The sequence below is a fragment of the Anser cygnoides genome, chromosome 15, assembly GCF_040182565.1.
Source record: "Anser cygnoides isolate HZ-2024a breed goose chromosome 15, Taihu_goose_T2T_genome, whole genome shotgun sequence".
NCBI classification, from domain to species: domain Eukaryota; kingdom Metazoa; phylum Chordata; class Aves; order Anseriformes; family Anatidae; genus Anser; species Anser cygnoides.
Genome location: NC_089887.1, coordinates 6,859,743 through 6,870,221, shown reverse-complemented (window position 1 = coordinate 6,870,221; position 10,479 = coordinate 6,859,743).

Below are 10,479 nucleotides of genomic sequence, written 5' to 3'. Positions count from 1 at the left end.
GAACTAGAAATCAGACTGCAGGCCAGGATTGAACAAAACACTTCAGCACACAACTGAAGGCTGAGCTGAGCACAAACCTCCTGCATTTTGTTGACCTGGAGTTGTGCATTATAAACCCCAGTGGATCTTGCAGACCAAATGCCAGTTTGAGCATCTGATTGCAAAATATGGATCTTATAGATCGATATAGAATTCTTATAGTTTCAAAGTTAAGCATCTTACTCGAATATCTAAAGTGCTGCCAGAGAGTTCTCCAGATTTCTTCCCTTGCATCACTTCATTTTCTTCACATTCCTCACAACTACTGCCACCAAACTCAATACATCTCAGAGTGGTATTAAAAGACAGTTTTCTTACCCTGATAAAGTAGATCTTGATAATGCCAAGCCACAGTAATATGTAATTCTTGTCGAAAGAGTCACTTATTTCCCATCCTCAGAGATGTGCTCTCTAAGTTGGTTTCTGATGGAAACAAATGAAGACAATCATTTGTCTTGAATAATAGAGCACCTGCAGCTGCATACAGCATTTAGAGTGATGGCTTATCATTAGCAGAAATGCTTACATATTCCAAACATCCCACATGCCTAGCAGGTAGGACACTAGGGTCTGTGTCATTTACTTTAGTTTCTCTTCATATTCTAATAACAAAAACAAAGACTCAGCACATACATCACCTACCCAGGAGTCTGGATTTACTTAAGTAGTGACCTTTGAATGAGTCTCCTCTGCCCTGAAAGCATCAATAGGAAAGATTTTCTTAGATTTAAATCATGTAAAATCTATAGTGCAGAACTTCCTTCTGGGTCTTGCAGGCACTGAGCTTGGTGGGAGCCTGGTCTGTGGCTGGGCAGTTGTAAACACAACTTCAGGGAGGCTTTTAACAGCAGTTGTACAGGCAGATACTCACCAAGGTGTCAAAGCTTTGGAGACCAACTGCCAGGTTTGTTTGTTCTTACCCATCCCAACGAGGGGAGACCTATGCACATTTTCTGTGCGGAGCTGAGCTTGAAACAGCAATAATGCTGGGGAACTGGACATGGGGCTGTGCCAGACAGCTAATATGCGAATTGGAAGCAGCTTTTGCAGTGCAGTCATACAGCAAGCAACTCACTTCATTCAAAATAGATTAACTCATTATGGTAAACATGAAAATAAATTGCACAGAAATGAGTGAGAGTTTCAAGGGAGTTAACACTAAAATATTGTGAAGCTCCTGCATGACTAGAAAGGACGTCTGTAGCCATACAATTTACAGTTTAGAAAGTTCAAATAATTACACAAGTCACTGAAGCATTTGTTAAGGAAACATAAGATCCCTTCACAATAGCTTTAGCTTTTTGTCAAATTCATAAAAACAGGCAGGTGAATCAGCTGCTCATCACCACCATTTGAATCTTTGATGATCTATTACAAAAGTTTTCCATGAAGTTAGTATTTCTCATGGTTGTGTCTGAGTCAGCATTTTTCTCCAGCTTTAAACTCACAAGTTACAGCTCCAGTATAAAGTTAATATTAGATCAATTACAATTAACAAGATCAATAAAAGTTGTAAAATGCATTCTTACTACTCTTAATATAGCCATGCTGCCTTCATATGGCCTTAGCTCACAGCTGAACACAGCCACATTAAAGAAAATTCAGGGCATCAGGGCAAGCAGTCTGCCAACATCTGAATGAGTCCCTTCCCCATCTGATATCCTGGTTTTGCCTAGGAGTGATAGTAAAGCACAAAAGCTGTAAGGCCAGTTTTCACTTCCTTCCACATAGTTGCATGCAGCCATGCTATGGTCTTCATATTCCACTGACGTGACCCAGCAACACATGACCAAAAGGAACTGTACCTGCTGTAATCTTCAGCACAACGGTAACTACCTCACTGCCTGCTCCTTAGGTAGGGACAGCTTCACCACCACACTGCACAGGGTGTGTGTTTGCTCCAGACTTAGCTCAAGAGCTTTGCTGCACCAAGGACAGATTCCACCTGGCAGATGAGGCACCACCAGGAAGCCCATGGTTCGAGCAGCAAGGCAGCAGCCAGCACCCGGTTCCCAGAGGACAGCACACCAGGCAGCCTGTGAACACTTGCCAGCACAGCCTGTAAGCAGCAGCTTCTGAGCTTTTCATTTAACTGTGCCCTCTGGCTCACCTGGGTGCACAGAGGCTGCCTGTAAGGCACTGGCAGTGAAAGGAGAGCCAGCAGCTCTGGTGCCAAGCAGGGAGATGACTGAGTTGTACCTTGAGTTGCTATTTCTCCAGGCACCCTACATGCCTTTTGCTTGTCCTGTTTCTCACTGTATTTCAGCTTGGACACCTCTACCTTTTGCTCTCCTCCTTCCCATGAAGGATTATTCCCAATTCCTCTGCTCCCAGCCTGTCTTCCCCAAAGCCCCTTCCTCCAGGAAGGGATACTCACACACACAGAGGACATCTTACTGCCTTCTGAGTCCAAAAAACCTGTCTCCACCCATCTGAGGCATCCTGAAGTATGCTCCTCAAGCCAGTATTTGCTGCATGCCATAGACTATGCATCATCCTAGCCCACAACTGCTCTCTCCCAGAAGGCCCAAGGAATGAAGGCAGGCAACCTAGCCTCCTCTTTAGCAGGACAAGGCTGTGCTGTGGAGGAGAGGAGCAGCTTTAGATAAACACAACCAGTTCTCCCAGACAGCTCAGGCAGGATGCACCAGTGCCACCAGACAAGGGAACAACCACCTGCAGGTAGCAAGGCAGCAGGCTCCCTTGCTAAAAGGCTGATTTTAGCCATTAGATTGCTTGGCTGTATGGGCCCTTTCAACCAGGGCACAGGGGAAGAGTTGGGAATTGATGCTTTTTGTTCAATAGCCTGGCAGGCTACCGATGGCCCTGTCCTGCTCCCTCATCCTTCCCCTGCCAGGACAAGGCAAGGGCTCTGGAGGTACCTGCTGGCCCCACAAGCCCCTGTCTCCCGGGCACTTCAGCCCTCAGATGTACCATGAAGGCTCCTGCAGCAGAGACCAGCAATGCTGCTCACTTCTAGCACTGTCTTCCTGGCCAAACAGTGGTCAAGTGGCAAGAGGGCTGCCAGAGCACCCTGCCCTGGTTGATACAAGCCATGGCCTCTGACCTTTCTGTTCCTACAGAGACAGAGCAGGTTGGAGAGTGGGGACAGTCTCCTGAAAAGGGATGAGAGGCTGTGCAGAACCAGCACTTCTCCAGGATGCTTTATTGAAGCCAGGCTCAGTGGTGGGAAAGGAAAGAGCCAACTCTCTTGGCCCACATCCAGAAGTTAAGGAAATGGCTTCTCTCTGCTGCAGTGACAACAGTGCTTGGAAACAGCCACACAAGTCACACACTGAATTAAGTGAGAGAAACCTGTTTACAATAACACCAACAAGTAACAGGAGAAACCCTCCTTCCTGTATTCCCCTCTGAAGAAACATAGAAAAGTGCTTAAGTCACCTAATGTGTGTCCCAAAGCCAAATCAACATCAAATCCATTCCTAGCAGATGTTTGCCTAACAGCCTTCAAGTTCTTAGGACAGAGGTATTTTACCCTGCTTGGTGAGGCTATGCATGAAGTTGAGATTTTAGGTAACGGCACGTGAGCCACCACAGCAAATTTTTCAAGCCCATGCACAGAGCTATTATAATATTGCAATACTACCGGCCTTTACTTTTACTGTGGTTTGCTGAACTAATATGAAATTGATTGAATTTGTGCTACCAGTGGAAACACTGGAAGTCAGTAAACACTACGAGCAGAGTCTGCAAGTCAGCACAGCTACAGGGTAAAAAAGATAAAACCCTGAAGAAACACTTCAGAGTGAACAAGCTCTGCTAAGCCCCCCAGAAGTGCTGTGGGAACATGTGCCCTTCATTGTAGGGAACCCCGCAGTGGTTTGAAGCTAGTGGGATACATATCATACATATCTACTGTGCATTGAAAATGAGAGGAAAGGAGACAAAAAGCAGAGGAAAAGATTGTTTCAGAAGCTTTGCTCATGCTAGCAAGGGTTTTCTGCCTTACCAAAAGTACCCTGTTACCTGAGCTTTCTTATACAACCAGAGCTTTCTACACAGCTTGAGATTACACTTTGGGTTTGTTTCCATGCAGTTTCACATCCTTGTCACCCTACAGCAGCAGAGCATAAGTGGCTGAAGCACACCATCCGCAGTGCATTTCTCATTTTCCTCCCAGAAGCCACCACCAGCCTGTACACTGAGGGGAGTTACCAAACAAATTTCGCAGGGCTCACACAGTTTCCATGACGCCTCTAAGGCCTTTGCTCTTGCATTAAAGCTCTCCCAACAATATTTTCCATGCTCTGAGTTGTGCAAGCAGATAGGCAGCGCCTGCCATGCTGCCCCATCCCCAGGCAGAGTTCAGTGCACCAAGTAACCAACCTTACACACCAGCAATGGCTCTGTCCTTGCTCCCAGCCACTGCAACAGACCTCAACTTGTGCTCAGCTTATCCTGAAAAAGCATATGGTTAAAAGTATTGCTGCAGAGACATGAATGCTTACATCTCTCCAGTCCTTAGCCAAGGTCTTCAGATGGATGTTACGTCTAATGAGGATTCACAAGATAAGCCCCCTAGAGTTATCTGTTAAAACTGATTTTTGAGTCAATGCAATAAACATTGCAAGGGGAGAGAACAGTCCCTTATGTCCCACTGCAGCTGTGATACAGAAGGGCAGATTCCTGTCCCTTAAGCACAATAGTCAGCAAGTGGGCAGGAGTTCAGGATACACCAGAAGACAACCAAGTGAAGAAAATACAGTTCAAGGGCCACACTTACAAACTTCTGAATGGGTTCTAGTAGCCTACAAAATCCATGATAATTCATCCATTCACCCTAGAAAGTAATCAGCATCCCTGCTTGATTGTTCCCAAGGGAAGACTGCACAAGCTCTAAATTATCCACAGCACTCAGACACCCGCAGACATCCAAGCGCTAGCCCCTCCTGTGCTAGCGCTCATCCTTGAGTTAAGAACAGTGTAAATTAGGATTAGGAGCTGAGCAGCAAGTCAGAACAGAGATTAAAATCCTTTTTTTTTAGCCACCTACTCGATCTTCAATGTTTTCGTATATTAAATCTCTCAAACACTAGGCTTCAGATTTGCCCTCATGTGCAGATTTAAACGTAGCTGTGACCAGGCCTTTTTATTTCTGACAGTTTCCCCACACACGAGAATGACTTATTTTGAAAATTAGCTTAAAATAAAATAACATTTGAATTGCTCATCTATTATTGTGATAGTCTATGTAAGCAGAAATAGCTCAAGGCAGCATTCACTTAGAACAGGGTGTAGAGCAAACTAGCTTTCTTAAAACAAGCAAATTAATTTCAAATCAGAACCGTATTTTTGTATTTATTTCATTATCTTGCCATTAATGTCTTCACTTATTTTTTTCTTTAGAAGGACATTCAATTTCTTGAAGTGGTTCTACAGAAACCTCTTTTAAATCTTAATTTCTCTGAATGAACCAGCCAATTTCAGGACTAAATAATGATTACAACTGTCATTCATTCGAAAAAGCAATTTAATTCTGATCAGGACCCACCGCTCAGCTTTGAATTTAAATTAAGATTGGCCACAATTTTTGCATGTGGTTACATCTAAAAAAATATCTTGCTGCCCACAAGAGACATGAACTCTTTCCATACCAAAAATTCATATTAGATAGTTGGTACTTGAAACACAAATCTTATTAAAATGGATTGTAGCATTCATGTCCTGGAAACACAAAGAATAGAGACTAATGGATTAACACATGGATAGTGCCACAATGATCTTCACCTTGTCCCTGGTAGAAGAGGCTTCCCACAATCCTCCTTCATTTATTCAACTTCTTACAAATGAGGATGCTTTAGTTGAAAAGAATACAACAAAATCAAAGTGGCCAAAAATCCTATAGGTGTTTCTTCTCAGCTGTACAATGGGACGTAGGTAATGTAATAGCTTTTGTCTACTCCACTAAGTCCAGAACTACCATATATTACAATATCCGCATTTAAGAAAATCTACATCTGAAAATGTGTTGCCAATGTTTACATTAGACATATTTTAATGCAAGTGCATGACAAAAAAGTCTGCATCCATAAAAGGCCTCACATAATATTAAACATCAGAGGTTAGGTGAATCAAGTTTCATTCTTCCCAGCTGCAGTGATTTTTCACAAACAACTTGAAGTGATAGCCTTTATGTATTTTTCAAAACAGAATACATTGAGTGCTTGAATGTATTTTGAAGCTCCTGTGATAAAACCATGAATTAGATATCTGCACATGAAGAGTTCTGTAGAGGAATGCTCCTACTTATACCAGTGATTCTGCTAGCTTCAGCATAGTGACCAGTGGATAGAGGACCAGATATTACACTCATTTCCTTTTTACTACCTCAGTAATCATCTGTCAAATATAATTAACTATAGCTGTTAACTATATTTAGAGATCACAGAAGTGATAAAACAACCCAGCATTTCAGCAACAGGTAACTGGATTCATTGATAACAGAACTCACTTTGGGCCAATGCACCTGATTTCATTGCACATGACCTTCAGCATCACTGCTTCTGTAAAACTGATATTTCAGCCACTTTTCTGCTAGAACACAGTTATAGTATTGTAAGCGACCTGTAAATATCAGAGGTCACAGTTACTGCGATGCAGAATGAATCATGCTAATGTCACCTGTGATCCAAAGTTAGCTACTTCCAAGGTGAGAGGCTCTATGTCTCTCAGACAGGACATCCCTTGGCCCACCTTCCTGAAAAGGGTGCTTTTTCTACAGTCTAACTTGAAGTCTTCCTTGTTCCACTCACTTGTAATGCTTCCAGGTTTACTCACTGCAGACATGAACAAGTAAGAGTCTTCCTCCTTAAGAACGCTATTCACTTAGAGGTCTCTCCTCTTCTCTAGACAAAACAACTTCTGTTTCTATCTTTCCTTGGAGGAAATGTTTTCCAGATACTCCAATATACTCATTGCTCTGCAATGGATCTCCCCAGGGGACCAGAAACACAACACTAACCATTCCCTTAAGCTAGAGCCTCTCATATGCTGGCTGTAGAGACAAAGAAGTTTGGCTTTGTAGAAAGTTATCCAGGTCAGCCACAGCCCTGAAACAGAACTGCTCCTTTTCCTGAAAATGACACCAAAAGCACCTGATTACTAGCATTGTAGACTTAAAACAGGAGGGACTCAGCTCAAACAGAAGATTAAAACAAGGAGCTTTACAATGAATGTAATACTGTTAACTGAGGTTTTCACTCCAAACCCGCTATACATAACTGCAACAGCTTTCTGCAAAGATCCCTGTAAGCCCCTACATAAGTCTGATTTTCATCATCTTTGCTAGTTTGGTATCTGTTCTACACCACAAATTCCCAGCTTCCTTTTTGAGCAGTTCCAGATGTCCTTGTGCAGAAAGCCCTCCATTTGCCTCCAGAAGTTCTTGCTGAAGAGCATCCAGTAGCTCTCCATGAAGTAGCAGACTTTCCTCCCTAGATTTAACCTGACCCCAAAATACAGCCACAACAGCCTCCACCAGCAGCCATCCGTTCTGTTGGATAGCCATACCCTTTGTAATCCTTAAGAAACTGGAATCCAATTAATCAGTAGTTATTTCTAGGACATCTGTACTCAGAGATGTTTATAATCCAGTGGGACAATCTGGGAGAAAGATGTGTCTGTGCCATGGGACATGAAACGTGTTGAGCTATTTCAACACAACTGATGCAAGTTCTGCCGAACAGGTCAAAGCCTCAAACTTCAGAGAGAGTTGAGTCTTTTCATACTGGTGAAATAGCCTTATTCTGGAGGGGTCTATACTGTCCTTTCATAGTCCTAGAACGATCAGTTATGAGACTTGCATAAGAACACTGCCTAAATTCAGGAAGTGAATTGCTTAGGTATAAATTGTGCTTGGGTAGAGGTTAGATAGCTCCACTACAGTGGCTGCTCAAACCATACCTGTGAAGAACCACAGATCTTTGTCACACAAGCAAATCTTGAAGGTATTAAAGAAGCAAGGGAGTGCTTAAGATCACTCTCAAAAAAAAATCCAAATCAGCCCTGATTTGTGTAATTGTATGGATAACACTAAAGCACTAGTTATCTTAATCCAGACTGGACTGCAATGTTACATGGAAGAAGTGTGAATGTGGCTATTCAGTAGTATGGTTGGATCAGAGGATGCCTTCCAAACAGCACATGTAAACCCTTTTCAGGTAAAGGTTTGATAGTACAGCATGTTGTTGGCCTTTAATAGAACTTAGTATGATTTAACAGACATAGGTACTTAAGTGTACATCAAAAGAGAATAGTTGGAACTTTGACTTCAAATTTAGTATTGAGCAGTGAAGATTTCTATTAGTGAGTCACTGCCTAAGAAAACTGTACCTCTACAAGTGAACATTAAAGCATATGACTTCAGTCCAACTGTGAACCTAATTCTCCTTCTACCAGATTTTTGCCCTGCAGACAGACTGAAAGATTTAGGTCAACTTTAAAGAAAAATGGAGATTTTGATCACAGTTTATTGCAGAAACTTTAGACTATTCACAACACATTGCCATTGCCTTCCCTTGTAACACAAGTATTGAATACTGGGGCAAAGCAGTACCTTTACTGTAAAGGGATTCAAACAAAGCATCTGATTTATTCAGCCCAGCAAATAGCAAGTTACAGTAGTCCATTTTCAAAGTATTAAGAGCAATGAAGAACTGTTTGAAGATCAGAGCACTACAAAGGAACAAAGCCTTCTAGTGCCTTGCCTGGGAGGAGAAGAACAGAATTTAACTACAGAGCAAATGTGGCTTCAAAAGAAGCAAGTCCATAAAGTCCCCTTGACTTTTCTAGAGAGGAATTCATTTAATTACATCAAAAGGAACCAGAGCTTCCACCCCACTTCCCTTGCCAGTAGTGACTTTTGAGAAGGAGCAGAAAGGAGAAAAGGACTGGAGAAGGTGCGCAGAAACAGTCCTGTAACTCCAGAAAGGACAGATGACTGGAATGGTAGTAAATAGATTCAATCCATTTTGTTTTTTCTATCTCATACCACTGTTGGCATCAGTGCAGTTTAATCTCTACACATCAGCAGCTCCTCTCACACTGTTTCAGTTTACTTGTGCACACCACAAGGAATGGTACACTTTCCCTCACTGAGGAGTCCACAGATATTTTTATAGTCATACAGCCAACTGGTGAAACTCCACTGCACACAGATGGCAGCACATGGGTATGAAACAGCTCCCATCTTAGTAGAAGGTTTTGCCAGTAGTTTTATTACATTGCTCATACCTTTCTATGTAGATAATTAAGACATTACTATGTAAGTCAGTTGCATTGTTGCTTAAAAACAAGCATCATTTATAGGAGAAATATTATGGACCATCATCTTTCATTTTTGATATTTAATTTCAGTTGAAAACACTTCTGTGCAGCACATGATAAAGAATCCCAGTAAAAAATGGGGATTTAATAATTCAGAGCTGTTCCACATGGCTACCCATTCAATACATATAATTCATTACCAAAACCCAAACCTGCTTGCTTATTGTCATGTACCAGCTACAGGTCAGATTTAAAGCAGTACTTAAATGGTCACTAGCAGCATTTAAAAAAGCATCTTTAGAAGTTTGGCTAGGCAAAGTCTAATTGATAGTCCACATCTAATCTAAAAGCCTAACTCCATTCCAACAAGCACTTTTTCATTTAACAGCAGGTCACAGCTATAAAGGCTGATGGAATACTAAAAACAAAATCCTGTATATTCTCCCTCCATTGAACTGGTATTGGATGAGCTATTAGTCCCATGATAAAGTTCACAGGGCACTTGCATTATTTAAAGAATAGCCTTTGCTTTATGTTCATAATTTGCTTTCCTTCACATTTTACAGTGCAGATTTATTCATGTAAAAATATGTATGTCCAGATATACATACACACATGAAGTTCTAATCCATCACAATAGAGAAAAACATCTAGAACAAAAGCCCAGTAACATTGATCCTGAATTTTTGCTTCTATTAGCCACCATTACCTACACTGTAGCTGACAATATTTATCCAAGCTTGTGTGTACCAGAACTGTTATCTTAAACATTACAAGAAGCAGACAAAGCTAAACTTCAACACAGCACCTAATCTGATGCAAAATGGTCCACTTTGATTTAAATTGAAATAGCCAGTCCACCTAAAATACATACCCACATCTGAAGTACCATGAAAATACAATTCCTTTAAAAATGGTCAGTAGATAACTATGTAGAAGGTAAAGCCAGAAGAACAAGCCAAGGTTCTACTGAAATGAAGATTTGGAGAACTGGTGTAAATCAAAGAAGTGAGTTTTTGCCTATTTCGGTTCATCTGTAGAATTCATCAAGTGAAAAAATGCCCAAATTACTCCATGTTATTGATTTGTGATAAAATATTCTATACCAACAGCTCTTAACACACCTGCATCACTATGGTGAAGTGAATTTAGAGT